We start from the raw sequence: 17,074 nt of genomic DNA on the forward strand, positions 1-17,074 counted from the left end.
CAGGTGAACTAGTAATTTAGAGTAGATAGAGATATCTGTAGATCACATAGTATATGTCTTACTCTTAAACATCACCGCAACAATAGAAAATATTGATCAAAACCAATTAGTTATGCACTACGAATAAAACAGTCATCTGATAATAAAAATATTCTTTTAAGAACTTTCATATTACTACTGCTACTTCAGGTCTATTGAATCCTTACAAACATATTCAGTTCCAATGAAACAATGGCTGGGTAGTCATAGCACTTACGCTACCTGCTCAACACTTCAAGTACATAAACACACATTCTGTTTTCTCTGATTAATTTATCGGTTGTAGATAGTATCTCTTGTGAGGTCAGCAAGTACCAACATATTGGAGGGCAAGAAATGGTAAAACCCATACTGTACAATACAGGCTGGTGAGCAGCGGACTATATACTCGGGGATGTGAAACAATCTTATACAGTTACAGGGGAAAATCCACCTATCCCATCATACTGACACCTCCAGGCTTCTACAAAACAGGGATGAAACATTTATAGCATACATATCCTTAGGTGGGACATTAATTAACTCTAGGGGTATGATAATTGGTCAGTTTTAATTAGTCAGAAAAACGTCCTGGGACTATGATAGTGTACAAGTCTATACAATTCAAGATTAATGTTACATTTACCATGTCCAGGGGATTGGACAAGGCTGAATCATGAGTGAAACCTCTCAGAAATGACCTCTAGGATGAGAGCTAATTTTACACTAAATCCTGTCTTTTATTTACCACTGTGTTAAGGGTGCTCAGATAGCCTCTGAAGAGGTGACCAATTCTTGGTCTGATAAGTCAGTGAATCTTTATCAATTAACACCTAAAACATGGACACAAATTAGCTAACAATGTAGGTTTGATTCGCCTGTTTCTTAATATCAAAGCCATATGAGGTGGGACAGGACTTGATAGGAGAGTACAGGACAGGACGGAATTAACAAAGGTAACACAAAAATGTATGTGTAAGAGAGTTCTCACACATTGATCAGATCTTACCAAAAACTGTTTATATTGACCTAAAGTAGTTACCCACTTGTAACCCAATACTGACAATATTACTTGTTATCAGTCAGAAATAGCTATTATTAAAGTACAAATAGCCATAAATAAACTTCTGCTCCTGATTTTCTTTGGGATCCATCATGTCTCTGGTGATCCCATCAGTTAACATCAGAAAATTGACATGAAACCTGATCCCAGTGTGCAAGTGTAAAACATCATTTTGGAAAGTGGCATCAAACCGCAGCACAAGTGTATCTCTGTAATAAATCATTTTATCATCTAACACACAATCACAACAAAGTCCGACATAATTATCTGTCTACTGAACAACAAATTACAAACACACCCCAGACTCAGAGCTCAAATCTGGGCCACTCTGGTGCTTGATACTAAGGCTATGAGAATTGTAACTGCCTAAATAAAAGGCATATAAAGTCTAACTGTATTCTGTTGGTACACACAGACTCTCAAAAAACTCAAAGTATTATCACATTCTGTTGATTTTGAGTTAAGGCTGAACTCTAAATCATCTTTTAATCATGTTTTCAGTCTATTGAAGTTTTCTTTTGAGTTTGCCAATATTCTGAATAAAGGACTTTCGGTAGTTTTCTAAGAAAAATATGAAACATTGTTTGAGTAATCATGCAAATAAAACAAATGCAGACAAGTCTGCAAGCTATGTGAGGCAACTACTTCTTTGGAACCACACTGTAAAATAATCAACAAAAATTATTTCTCAAGAAATTGTACCTCTTTACAACTTATTGAAAATTCCAATATATCACTCCTGAAAATCAATCTGGGTGAAACTGTAATCACAAAAGGGTACTTAGCTACCAGTTTTACATACTTTGGTGTCAATTTTATGGATCAGCTCTCATAAATATGGCCGTTATCCACTTACATGGGGTGCTCGTTTGATTATTCAAGATGAATTGTTGGAATATTTTCAATTTCATAATCTTGAAAATGTTTTAAAGAGATAAAATGTTCAAAACCTGATTTATACTCCAAAACGACCTACAGCAATCCCCAAATTTTAAGTTTTTTTTATTAAGAAAGAGGTGTATAGACACATCCATTAAACTTGATTGGTGATTATTCATCACTACAAAGATGAAAAATGTAGCTTGAACTTATCTAAATCATGGAGAAAATATCACGATAAATTTAACTCTATGTTGGAATTAAAATTTACTTTCTGTGCTATAAAAAACATCCATGGAATCTTTTCCTTACCAACATGTGCTTACTATGATGTATTTTCCTGTTATCATCCAAAACCATTTCAGATGAACTCTGAGGGATTCCAGAGGGTGTATAGTAAACAAGCAACTGTATTGACCTTTTTAGTTATGACCAGGTACTAATCAAAACTAAAGCATTGAACATTAAATGATGCACACTTAAGCAACATGTTGAATTAGCTGCAGTCCAGTTGGCATTCATCCCACCATAATTTCATTGTACTGTTTGATACTCAGATATGAAAGTCAATAATAAATTCAGTAAAAACAGGAAGTTTTTATTTCAAAATGTAGACATATCAATTTTTTAAACTTATCTTATCTGACGATAATACTGTGGGGCCTCTGTTTTAATACCCAAGGTCATGTAAAGGAGATAAGTAATGATCAAATCAGACACAAAATCAAGGGGAATATTCTCAGGGAGACATACCAATCTCCATCTATCTTTCTGGGCAAGTTTATGATAAATAGACAGGTAAAAGATAGCACAAATTATATTATAGACATAGTTCTGTAATAATCTTCTTTATCCAAATACTGATAATAAAACTGATAATAAAAATCTTTCCATGCAGCATCTTCTGTGTATCAAGTTCACAAAGGTTTGTTACATAAATATTTTTGTGATGTACTTATACCATCAGTAATTAGAAAATCAATCAAGTTTAACAGATTTTAATCAATCTTTGATAACATGCAACCTCTTCCCTTGTGTTCTTTGCCAAGAGACTTAAATCAAAGTCACAAGTTGCATGCTTCCATTTGAAAATTGGGGAAGAGGAACCGGGGCAGCTATAATGTAGAGAGAAAAAGATGGCAAATTAGATAGCACCAATACATGTAGTGTTAAATAAAATAGACACCACCTCAGGGGTTAAAATTTAAATTCTACTATAAAAAGTATAAAGAAGGAAAAATGGTCCCCGCACAGTGTTGGGTCACGTGGGTCATGATTGATGAAGACATTAAAAGCGTACGACCATAACATTAATGGATGTCGTTCAACAACCACAATGACAATGTTTAAAAGTTGATGTCATGCCACATTCTTTGTTCCAGTACAGAATATAGATCACTATCGGTAAACTCAGTAAAATGGCATCAGTACTGGACAAATCTGTGTCATTGATGTTTATGGATGAACCTGACAATAATGGATTGTCAATTGTATGCCATGAAAAAACAATTTTCAAGACTTTTCAAATATTGTCCTAGTACACGTGAGCAAAATGACTAAAATCAATAGATTTTTCATTGCTGTCCCGGTTTTTGCCTGCGGGGCTAAACCAGCCATTGATCGCAGTAATGACAACTGTTCAACTGTGGTCATTTTCCCCAATTAAGTCGGCGTAACTACACTACAAAAAGGTAACGAAATATTGACTCATTTATTCAAAGTTGATTTAATTAAACCGGTTGCCCCTATGCCGTGACGGTGTCACGAGTGTGAAATCAGGGAGGACTAATACTCTCGCACTCAGGCGGAATGGCCCTATTTCTGGAATCTTATCGATCTTAAACTGGTCAGTTCGGGCTCATCGTTCTGTCACAGCGTCAGCTATCGGGTGTCTGATGTGTACATACAAGACACTTGGAATCTGACTTACACAGATAACATTTCATAATAAAAGCTAAAGAAGACCTATATAAGGTGTATTAATATCCTGTTGATAAATTTTGAAACAGAAATCAACATGCAAATTTGGCTACCATTGATCGATAGTATTTCAACATTTCAGAGAATTATAAGAGCAAAACTTGAAGATGTAATTCCTTTTAATAGACCATGCTGGTGTACTTTTCAGTATATTCTGGTGTGTAGTATAGTAAACGCTTTCTTAATAAACAATGAAAAGAGAAGTAGAGGGTCCAATGTTCTAAAAGTGCTGGTCCATGAAGTTTCCATGGAGAAATCTTTTTGAATTGTGAGGATTTACAGATATTGAAAATGACAATACAGCTTAACAACTGTTGTAGATTTTTTTTAGACAATCAGATGACTCCTGTCTGGTTCTTGTGTTGACAGGTAATGATGGAGTGTTTGGGTCTCACAAAACATGGACTTAATCACTTGTACTTTTTCAGAACATTTTGAAACTTAGTTCCTTGGCACTTAATTTCCTTAGGTGTGAAGAAATCCCACCACCTGTACAATATTGACTTAAATAAATGGATAATGGAAAGAAACAGGTGCCAGGTATATAATAGTGTGCCAAGTGTCTATCACAGCTGTCAAAACTCAAACCTGAAATTAAAATTAAAAAATAATACCGAGGTGTCAAAATAAATATGCCGTAAACAGGACTAAATGTATGTCTACTGTAACACAATGTTTTACCAATGGAACTAACACAACAGCTCTCTTTATCTAACGCTACCAGCTCTGCTTCTCAACATATTGATTACTGTTAACAATATTTTTTATGAAAATTAAAACTTATTAAAAATATTAGATTGCCTGCAGCTTATGAAACACTATCCAACAATGCTCACCGTCAGGTAAAGCTTGGTAATGAAACAGACAAGCTGCAGAACGGCCCGCAGAAAGTATCAAAAGCTTCACAGCAGAAAAACAGGAAATGGCAAAGATGTTATACCTTCAAAGTATAAATAAAATATCTTCTAATATACATATTTTAGGGAGAAACATTTATTGTTTCAGTAAATGCTTGGCTAAAGGAGTTTAAAAGGTTATTGAATTTATCTACGATAACTAAAGGACTCTGGGTGTTAAGCTTATGATAAAATGCATCATCAACATCATGTTACCTGATAGCTACTAGTAGAACTAATACAGTATATAAGTTATACGGAGGAGAATTGTCCCTCCCAATCAGTGAAGCTGTTTGATAGAGGCACATTGTAGTTTTGTACAACTCTATAACTGTTTCTCAATATTCCACTCAATTCTGTTTTAACAGGTGACCACTTGGCCTGGGAAACCACATGGATCTATAAATACACACGTCACCTGTACCGCAGGATGCTGAGCTAGCCGACCAGAGTACCTGGGCCCTGTGTGTGTGTGTGTGAAGTGTCAGCAGGGACAAGCTTGTATTGACATTGTAGTGAACAATTTTACTACGATGAGTTAAAAGGACAAAGCCTGAATAACAGATCAATATATTTGTGGACAGTTTTAACCTTGAATTAAAGTGGTGTACCTGTATTTTCTGATAAAGGTAAGTTAATTAACAGGAAGGTGTTGATATCATCCCCGCTCTAGGGACGTGTTGGGATACGATAGATAAAGGGACATGATGTTGGTCTCCAACACCCTCCAGCCTCTCTGTGGGATGATGCTGTTAAAGGCAGAAAAAACTACAGAATTTTCAGAGAAATATGGAGGTTCAAATTGAAGCTAATAATAAATACCTTTAATCTAGCCAATGATAGTTTGGCAAAAATTTTCCATTTTTATTTTACAAATAAAGGCAGATCTTTTGATTGTTTAGGCAAACTGCTCGCATAAGGTTTGGTTGTATTCTATAAAGATACAATCATGAGTGATAAATGAGAGTAAAATTAGTCATCTTGGAAAATGTTTGTTATTTATCGTCATAATTCCCTGTTTGGTATAATAAGTCCACTATATTTTATTGTAATTAATCATGTTCATTAATGGTATCCATTAATGATATATTAGTTCCGTGATGTAATAAGCTATTTGACTAGTTGAAGTCAAGTTTGTGTGTCAGACCCTGGGATGGTATTGTATACATTACTGTGTACATGCCATCTCAATGACACTTTTATACAGTAATATTTTATGTAATTACTAATGACATTGTTACATGACCAGTGGAATTTTATGTGTGACTTTTTGATGACTTGAGTGTGATGTGTACAATTTAATGTCGACCTATTTCATATAGTCCAAATGGAAGAGCATTACAAGTGTAATTGTTAGACTTGAAAACCAGTGAGGACACAGAAAAAAATAACTGATTTGATTCAATCAAGAAGAAAAAACACACTAAAAGCAGATTTCAACAAAACTTGAACATTTTTCCAAAGTATAGGCCTTTAAACTATCTACATTATAATAAAGTTATGACGTAGAATCTCTATTTCACAATACAGGATTTAGGACATTTCAATTTCTCATTACTAAATGCTCCAAACCATCACCTCATCACACAACCACACAACAAAACAGTGACGGCCGTGACCTCTGGTTCTGTAGCCCCAGGTATATAATAGGACCCGTGAGACTAGGGATTTCAAACATTTGTTCACAATGTGGAGAATATTGATTGTTTAATGAGTGATAAAAGTCTTAATAGGCATCAGATCTGATCCCAATCAATATGGCGTAACAGCTGTTTGTATAGAGCACTCACGATTTAACTGTATCAACAGATGTAGGTCATAATATTAGCTCTAGTAAATAATAATATTATGACAGGGATGGAACATAAATGCTATTATCAGATTTACTGATCAAGGTCACTCCATGGTCATTCAGTTGTCAGGCTGACCTGTAGCATTTAATCCTATAATGGATGACTTAGAACAAAAAGGTCAAGTCATATAGTCAATTACTTAGTCAAAGCTTTCATTATTTTCAAAGTGACCATTACACTGGCTTTAACTCATTCACCCCTGACAAATCAACAGTTCCCGCCTTTGAATCAGGATCTTCTCACTGTACTGGGGTGAAGGACTTCCATACATTGTCAGCTGAGTATATGAGTGCTGAATGTCTAAAGCTTCTTGTCAATGAAAGATTGAGTAAAATATTTATGAAGCAGGCAATTTTTGTCAAACATGCTTTGGTCCAGTAACTTACTAATCGTTTGATTCAGTGACGAACCCCTGTATCAATGGGTGGCAGCTATGATTATGGTAACCTTTTGATCCAGCAATAAACATTAATTTTATTCTTTCGACTTTTGGTCCAGTAATGAGCGAGTGAACATTTAGGTTTAGCTAGCCATATATTGATCGATGAATGGGTACATGTGGACTGTTTGGCTCAGCAGTACGGCATCAGCAATAGCCATGTGGACCTTTCTGTTCAGCAATAGACATGGGACATATTGGGTCCAGAGGTGAATTTGCAAGCTTTCATTGCCTCATTGTCAAAAAGTGAACTAGAGAGGTTTTTGTTAAAGAAATGAACAAGGACATAGTCATTCAGATCCCCCGCCAATGGAGATATCAAAGCTGAAGTAGGTTAAATTGTGGAGACTTATGTGTATGAAAAAAACCCAGGAAAAAGGAAGTTGAGCTAAAGAAAGATGGAGTATAATTCAAGTAGAGCAGGGCTGCAATTGTTGAATCAGGTATACAGCCTTGACATTTATATTAGACTATATACACAAAGATGGGTGGAGTTTTTGCAAAGTAACATTTACCAGTTACCATGATATTTTCAGCAATGTTTCCATGGTAACAGAAAAAGTGCAAAAAATGAAAACCTAAAAATAGCAAAAGGTACTACTAGACCATAAACAGAAAGTGTCTATGAAGTTTTGTGGAAATATCTCTGCTGGTTTTAGAGTTATGCTCTGGAAATGAACCTGCTACAAATATATGATATTTTCAGCAATGTTTCTATGGTTACAGAAAAAAGCACAAAGTGAAAACCTAAAAATAGCAAAAGGCACTATTAGACCATAAGAACAATGTGTCTATGAAGTTTCATGGAAATATCTTTGCTGGTTTTAGAGTTGTGCTCCGGAAACAATTCTTACACAAAAATCTGCCATTTTCAGCAATGTTTCCATGGTTACAGAAAAAAGTACAAAAAGTGAAAACCTTAAAATAGCAAAAGGCACTACTAGACCATAAGACTAATGTGCCTATGGAGTTCCGTGCATATATCTCAACCAGTTTTCCAGTTATGCTGCGGAAACAAACCTGGTACAAAAATATATTTTCAGCAATGTTTCCATGGTTACGGAAAAAGTGCAAAAAATGAAAACCTAAAAATAGCAAAACGCACTACTAGACCATAAGAACAATGCGTCTATGAAGTTTCATGGAAATATCTCTGCTGGTTTTAGAGTTGTGCTCCGGAAACGATTCTTACACAAAAATCTGCCATTTTCAGCAATGTTTCCATGGTTACAGAAAAAAGTACAAAAAGTGAAAACCTTAAAATAGCAAAAGGCACTACTAGACCATAAGATCAATGTGTCTATGAAGTTTCGTGGAAATATCTCTTCTGGTTTTAGAGTTATGCTCCGGAAACGAACCTGGTACAAAAATATGATATTTTCAGCAATGTTTCCATGGTTACGGAAAAAATGCAAAAAATGAAAACCTAAAAATAGCAAAAGGCACTATTAGACCATAAGACCAATGTGTGTATGAAGTTTCGTGGAAATATCTCTACTGGTTTTAGAGTTATGCTCCGGAAACAATTCGTACGGACGGACAGACGGACGGACAGACGGACGGACGGACGGACGGAACCCATTTGTATATCCCCCGCCAACTTTGTTGGGCGGGGGATAACAATAGCCATTTTGGTTCTGCAATAAAGATGGAGATTCAGCAGTGGGTAAGACCAATAAAGGACAAATATTGTGTATGTAAACTCTGAAGTTTAATAAGCCATAAGCTTATGAACTTTTCAATTTCAATGAACAAGCAAGTAGTTGAACAATTTGGGCCTTTTGGTTTGGAGATTCATCATGATGTTCCTGGCTCTTATAGACAAGCAATAAGCAGTAAGAGAAACTACTAGAGAGTGACCTTGGTTAGCAATGAGTATGTGATTAAGCAGACAGACTTAGATCAAGAGGTTGGACTTTACAGCTTAGTATTGTCTTAGACCTTGTCTATAGCACCAACAGTGTATTTAAATCGTCTTATATATATTCAAACATCAAGACAATTGAGAACATATTAAGAGCAAAATCAGCATACTGTAAAATAAGACTGTTGATGACCTTCATTGCCCTCACTTACAGAAATGTGCAGATTTTCAAATATTACATGCTAAAACATATCTGCCAACCCAGGTTGTTCTTATGGACTCTTTAAGCCTTCAAGCACCAATTGAGTACATGATGTATGGTCTGTAGAATAATTTATGTAGTATCGTATATACCAAGTTATCGTAAATGGATACCTCACACATATCCTATCGTACATCCTAACTTACTCCACAAACGAATCGCTAACTAATATCTCAGAATAATTGCTCATTAGCACACTTTATTAAGCAAATGTCCGTTTTATTGCGGCATTGTTTTGACATCCCATACAATACTAGCCTTCTGTACCATCAGTTCCCATTGAAACTCGGCCCTAAGTAGTCTACGTCCTGACAATGACAATAATAGCTAACATCGGATCTTGACAACTTTGTAAAGATCATCGTCGATGAGTACCGTCGATGTGTCATAGATGACAGTAGACGACAATACCACCCCGTGATATTTGACCATGGTAGATTAACTCTGGTAGATGAGTAGGAATTAAAATACGACGAACGTTATTGTCTATGGTAGATGAGTAGGAATTAAAATACGATGAACGCTATTATCTACGCTTGTTCATGGAATGTTAATTTAGCTGATAAAAACTTCTAAAAGACTCATAAAGAATCTTAAAACAGAGAAAAAAAATCAAATAATTTTAGTAGTTTTTCATTTAAATTTGAATTCCTTATCATTTAGAAAAATCATTCAATATTTAAATGAACGAAAGTAGATTAACTGTAAAATGAATGAAACATATACCTCAACAGAAAAAATAAAGAACCAATTAAAGAGTTTGTGAACTAATTTCAAACCTAAAGTAAGTAAATATTATAGTTATCAAAATCTAATGGTATTTGCCATAGTATCAATGTCGTGATTGTATCAATGACATCTACCACAGTTAAACTATAGTAAGTCTAATGAAGACAAACTTTTAACATCAGATCGAACATCAGATCAGTCTTCCTGAAGAGGAATCTCTGTCCACATGTGCGGTCGAGTTTGATCGTCTGTATCCAAGTGTACGATGGTATTGTGCCCCTACAATACTGTAGGTAGTGTCCCCATGTACACCACATTCTGTAAGGGTTCCTTGCATACCTGGTTAGCCACTGAAACCCCAACAATCTAACCCCACGGCCAAAAATATGTGCCTCACATTCCGTAAACCAACCATATGTGCTACCAAAGTTCATGAGGTCCCCCCAGACCCCTTCCTCCACCCCACCCGCACACTTGTCATATAAACAGAATATTGAACTGCTGTCACATAATATAGCATTGTTGTGACTGCAGTTTGATGTGCACATGTTGTCCCTGACAGGTAGGTAGATTAAGACAGAGATATACTGTATTATAATGACGCTCCCAGCTATGGAGCATTTGTCCAGGTGACAGGTAACAGGATAAGCCAGGACTGAAATATAGTAACATTTAATCGGTTACAGTTATTTTTCAATAAAATGATTATAATAAGAAACCTTACAAAGGTTTAATGTAGATCTATCATATATAGTTAAATCTTTTCAGCTATGGTAACTTCTGAAAAACCATATGTAGAACTTGCTCAAATTGCTCCCATTGAAGTTGATTTTTGAAATTCTGTGTTTATTGCAGATTTTTCTGATATCCTGGCTATTTGTCTTCCACAAAAGGCCATGAATGGTAATTGTTATTTGCATTAAATAAACTGAGGAGGGTTTTCATTCTGTTGTATTAGTTCAAAATATCAACATAGGCCCAAACCTTTTGATCAAAGAGTTAATTAGGACAAAGTATATATGGTGTGGACTTGAATTGTTGATTGAATGCTAGAAACACTTTTAACATTGATGTATATATTGAACTTTTTCTTTCGAACTGTTATCTTGTCCTATCAATTTTATTTGCTAGTGCACTTAGATAACAAATTACCTTTATTCCTAAAAATACTCAGGTGATTTTATATACTAAACAGCTGATCGTCCAAATGAAAAGTAGATGAGCACTTCAGACTTAGTAGGTTCCTGTTGTAACATTGAGTACAGTAGCACCAAATTTCTGTACACCATCTAGAAATAGACATTCTCCAGTGTTTGTATACAATAACTGATACCAAGTACCATACACCACACATTGGTAACTGTCTTTGTTCTTACAAATTAACAAATTAATTGAAATAGGATGAAATTCTCGTGATGAAACACCTGCAGGGAAGCTCTCCTCATCCTGCAGCATTGCCAGTAAGATACTGGCACCTGATCAGGAGGGGAAAGTTTAAAATAACATTGCTGGCCTGTTATCAGAGATTAAGGGCTATAATTATGACAAATCGGAGATGAGGCAGCAGGAAAGTAAACACAGTGGGTCTTAGGGTAGGGGGCAGGGAGAAGGGGGAAGTATTTAGATCAAGGGGATCCAACCTTGACCTGTCAATATTCCAACAAGCCACCTGTCAGAACATCTATAAATAGCATCTGGTAGGTATAGTGATGATGAGGTTTATATATATGGCCAGTAATTGGAGTCTAAAAGTAGGGGTATCTTATTATTTTTCATTTCAAAACTCAAAACAGAAACTCTGAACAACTTTGAAAGATAGTTAGAATGACTAGAAAAATTCTGAAAACAGACAGGAACAGACAAACAGACTTGGGTAACACTACATCCCTCTCTCCACTTTATTGTCTGGGCTTACAAGGAAGGCAGTCAATCACTATAGTGTTGAAATGTTTTTGAACTATTGGACGGTCCCCAACAGAGTGTATTTTTGTATCATCATGGTCTGAAATTAATCTGGGTCAATCCTTCCAGTCATCAGATTGTCAGTCATAATAACCTCTGCTGACACTGAATCAGAGCCCCAGAGAGTGAGTAATCTCCTTACAACACAAGTATTCCTCAACTGTGCAGGGGTTTTCACTCACTTTACTTATATAGCTGTAAATGACATGACCTTTGCTTATTGCATAGAATTGTATTTTGCTTGCATTTCACAAGCATATCATAACCTTAGTTGACTGACTTACCAGTTAAGGGACTGCTTGGTATACAGGGTTGCCACCCTCCAGAGATGCCAAAGTGGGAGATCTCCCACCAAAGCATTGTTCAAAGTGGGAGATTTTGCCTGGTGTCATTTTATCAACATTTACATGTTTACACAACAATTAATATATAACAAAACAACACTTGTTGTCTTCAGCTTATTTATCTTCCAAGCTGGTTTTGTAAATATTTCAGAACAAATTCTAAAAAAAAAAAAACTAGGATTAATTAAATTAATCAAACAAGTTTCACAATTATGGATAATGAAGCAATGTACTTAATTTTCATAATAACATAAGTACTAATTTCCAAAAATAGTTTCAGACCTGTGACAGTAATAATAATCAAAATGTAACTTAAAAATCTAATCTAAGAGAGAAAAACAAAGCAAAATTTCATTGAAATTTGATTTATTTAAATTGAAAATTTACAATTATTTATTTCATTATTTGATCAATATTTTTTCTAAAATTTACACCGCATTTCTGGAAAAATAACCCCCTTCCTATTTTTTCTAAACGTGGTAATTAGTGAAATCCTGATAAATTGTACTATTCCGGATCTAGCTATTACAATTACCCAAAATGGCGGCCATTACGATTGCAAAGTTGCATTAAAAGCCGAGGCCTATTAAACATTCAACACCTCTTTTGTTTACTTATCTATCAAGCCAGTGCCCCACTGCCTGGTGGTTTGTAGTTATGCCTAGGGCTGACGAATTTAAGAATTTAACCATATGAAGAAAATCTGGACTTGTTGATAGTTTTGGTTGGTGGGAGGAATTATCGTAGAACGTGAGTTGGTGGGAGGAAATATCGTAAAACGTGAGTTTTCGTCTCACGTCGCATGGGATAAGTCTTCGTGGGAGAAATTGTTTAATATCGTGAGTCTCACACTGAGGACGTGAGAGGTGGCAACCCTGGGTATAAAACATTTCAAATCTCTAGTTGATCTCAATAGACTGCATATCCTGTCCTTAATTCAATCATGAGATTTAAAAGCATAATCTTTGACCTCTAAACATGTCCTTGTCATATTAGCTAGCTGCTGTATTTTACAAATGAATGATTTTGTCTTCTACATAATGGATTGTAACTTCAAGAACCTTTCAGATGACCATGACCTTCATCTGCATGCATAGTACTGTGCTTGTTTCATTTACATTTACATAATGTGACCTTGAGCTTTGATAAATCAAGGATCTTAAAGCTCCATTTATATGCAATATGTGGCCGAATGAACAATATATGGCCGAATGAAAGTAACGTGCCAAAACCTTGGGAGCAAGAACACTGGGGAAGTGTCAAAACAGAGGTTGATAATCAAACAAGAAATACCAGTGAGGTACTGGGAGGTGCTAGAGGTCATGACAGTTGTGTCAATTCCATCCTATCATACATGATATATATATATATGTTTGACGTACTGTATATCATGTTAGATATTGTGGGAGAAGATTCCTCAGATTTTTGGGTGATATATTTACTACAATTGTTCCAGCATCCTATGGATACCAGCATTAGTGTAATAACAAAACAATGTTGATTAACACCTCAAGTTCTCATAAATAACTTGAGGCAATCTACATCTGTACAGAGGATCTCATTCTTATTGTTTATATTTTGTTAGGTATATACAGACAACCTGTTCTATATACACAGACAACCTGTGCACAATTCAAAGGGCAGTCAATGTGATTTTTTATGGCAAAGTAGTCTTAATTTAGATACTCAGGTCATATGGTCTTATTTTGGAGGTTAACTTGTGGTTTTAATGTCCTCCAATTATCAGCATTTTTGACCCATAACTGAGAAGTCATATAAGGATGAAACCTTTAAGATGCAACCTAATTTCTAAGGGTGGTTAATATTTCAAGACTTTCCACAACCATTGGAGTAGTTTGAACATTTACAATTCATAATAGAAGGAATCATCAGACAGCAAAATTCAGAAGATTTGTCACTGGAAGAGTACCGAGAATTCATTTACAGAGAATTACATTAAGTCAGAAAGAGACAGAATATCCAGTCATTAGATATTTGTTTAGCTGGCAGAATTAATTATATTGTAAGATGAAATTCATATCCCAGTATGATAATGGCTCTAATTAAGATAAATGAATCTTTGTCTTATTCCATTGTAACTTTGTCAGAAGTATAACACAGAGTTGATTCACCAAGGAATGATGTAGAATTACAACCAGACCCTCCGGCTGCACACGAGTTACAGAATTTGGAGGGTAAGGCATGCATGTACTACTGGTGTATGACAATGCCAGACAGATCCTTAATTAACAGGACAAGTTAACAATGTACCAATTTACTGTAAATCTTTGTTTAGGTATTCTACACATCTTTGGCTTTGTCACCAAACCTATGATAATTACAGACAAATGCTGATCTGGGCTACAAAAACGATACGTGGAATTACAAAAAAGTCCCGACACACCACACATGTTCATTTGCCAGCTATTGTTTGTTTTTCAAGTGACCAATTGTTCCCTTCTACAGCTGGACAGAGCTGACCGAAAATTGTCCTCCGTTTAAACAGCACCAGCTGGCCTTAAGTTGTCGCCATCTTATCATTATATGGTAATTAAGTTCTTTTTCTAAATCAAGTTTGGGACCCAGCAACAAATTGCATCAATGTGCCATAAAGAAAAACAAACATACACCTCTCAATAAAATCATTATGTTGTATTTTCTGTAAGAAATTTGTCACATGACAACTGAAGGTTCTTCAAATGCAAAATCACATAATAATATAAAGGGTTCTGAGGTGCAAAGGAAGTTCATAGCGTCCTTTAAAGAGACAAAAGTCTATACAAGTCTGTATTTATAGAGCAAATAAGAAAAGCTAAACAAAGACGATGGCCACAAATGAAAAACGTTTCATTGTCCATTTTTGCTTTACGTTATGTATTCCTGATCTAACAACCGAGAAAATAAATCAAAATGTCAAACTTTAATTTCTACCTAATTCAGATGAATTACAGCCTAGGTGAATCATTTTCATTACGGTATCTCTGGTATTGCATGCTGGCTTTAACAGCTCATTCCACTAACACAGAGCTAATTCTATACTGGCATAATTACATCAGGCACAATTAGCTTAATTAGAAAATTTTTAAAATTATATTTAAACATTTTAAAAAGTTTTTTGTACCGAGATTTCCCCAGAGGGATCCTATAGAGATTAACATTTTTTATTTAGTGGTTTGTTTATGGTTTATTTTGGGGGCCAAATTGTAGAAAAATATGTTTGAGGAAAAGGCTAGTAGGTGTTTGAACTGACAAGGCCATTGTTTGATAACAGTTATATCGCATGTATACGTAACGACAGTGGAGAGATATCGATATTCCGTACACTGACTCACTATCAACCCCATCAATAATAATTATCTCGGCCAGATTAAATTGTCATTTACCGCCTTATCTGGCCCGAGCAACAAAAAATAACACACCTAGCCCTTGACGTAGCTCACTGAAGCTGACAGCTGACAGGTATAAAGGAGCTGTCTGCACATCCTCGGGGGTCGTGTGCCTCGGCCTTCTGTCCTATCCGGACCCTGAAACCTGATCCTTTGGTCATCCAGCCAATCAAATCTTAAAAGTCATCTTGAACTTATTCTTAACCAATTCTTTTCTTTAAATTCTCCAATACTTAAAAATTTTTAAGTTACAAAAAAAATATTTTTGATTTTTTTTTATCTCAGAGAATCTTTTAGTATAAGCATTTTAAGACTCTTAATTATCTTATAATGGCAACAGTAATATTTTGAATGATTTTGATGCTATGCATTAGAGTGGAAGCTATCCAGGCTTGGGGTAGTGGGACACTAAGCCTTATCATTGATACTCGTTACCTATCGGAGAATGTTCATACAGAGGTACATCACGCTGCCATTGTAGCTCAGATAATACGGCCAGCAAGGGGGGTATTTCAGCACGCGACTGCTTCTTGCATACAATACGATGACAATAAATAAAAAGTTTGTGTATCGTGTACGATAAGGCTCAGACCCCCAATGGCTCAACAATACATAAACAGAACAATACAATATTAAGTTTCCTACAACAATTAATTAAAATAACAATCATATTATGGTAATGAGGGCCTCAATACCATCTGTTTTTTACATCTTATACCATAAATATTCTTCTTCAGATTAGATTTTATCAATATAATTGGAATATTTTCAGTAAGAGATAGAAACAAATGTATATTTCCATTATCTCTTATATGAGAAATAATTAATTAAAAATACCTTTAAGTAAAACCAACTTATGATATTTACTTTTGTTGATGTAGCTGTAAGTCTATGAGAAGTGTCCTTGTAGAGGGTACCCAGTATACCAGGGTATAGTATTATCAAGTTTTCTATGACTTATAACTCTATAATACCTGAACGATTATTTAAATCTTGACTGCCAAATGAATGGCATGTTACCAAATTAAATGACCATCTCATCAATTTTCCTATCAAATATACATTTTTGTGATCTATTTACATATATATATATGCCATTTCTTGGAATTTATCTTTTCTAAAAGTGCCAAAATAAATCAATCTAATCATCCGAGTACTGCTCTATTTTTGAGTGACATTTTAGAGGCCAGAATGCAGACTAACTAAATCAGAGAGAAAATTAATTGATGGTCGCTGACAATTTTACTGATAAACCTGCATTAAGCCAGCATAATTAACCTGATTTTTCTCGTTTAAACCATCAAGCCCAATTTTAGAAATGTATTATTTAAACAAACACCTTTTAAGGCAATCTGATGCCTGTTGGTCCTACAAGAGTTGATGCTGGTCCGTCAACAAT

The 17,074-nt window shown here is 35.2% G+C and overlaps 2 protein-coding genes across 6 annotated transcripts in view; one reads left to right on the top strand and one right to left on the bottom strand.

Annotated features, from left to right (window-relative positions):
- The window catches only part of LOC138336107 (activating signal cointegrator 1 complex subunit 3-like), a 332,564-nt gene that overhangs the window by 81,951 nt on the left and 233,539 nt on the right, over positions 1-17,074 (bottom strand). The gene's annotated exons all lie outside the window — the stretch shown is intronic.
- The window catches only part of LOC138335395 (uncharacterized), an 84,045-nt gene that overhangs the window by 21,126 nt on the left and 45,845 nt on the right, over positions 1-17,074 (top strand). For all 5 annotated transcript variants that reach the window (XM_069284479.1, XM_069284488.1, XM_069284473.1 and 2 more), the window contains one exon: positions 5,205-5,465. The gene's annotated coding sequence lies outside the window, so the exon portion shown is untranslated. The remainder of the gene's footprint in view (positions 1-5,204; positions 5,466-17,074) is intronic.

The sequence above is a fragment of the Argopecten irradians genome, chromosome 1 (assembly GCF_041381155.1).
Source record: "Argopecten irradians isolate NY chromosome 1, Ai_NY, whole genome shotgun sequence".
NCBI classification, from domain to species: domain Eukaryota; kingdom Metazoa; phylum Mollusca; class Bivalvia; order Pectinida; family Pectinidae; genus Argopecten; species Argopecten irradians.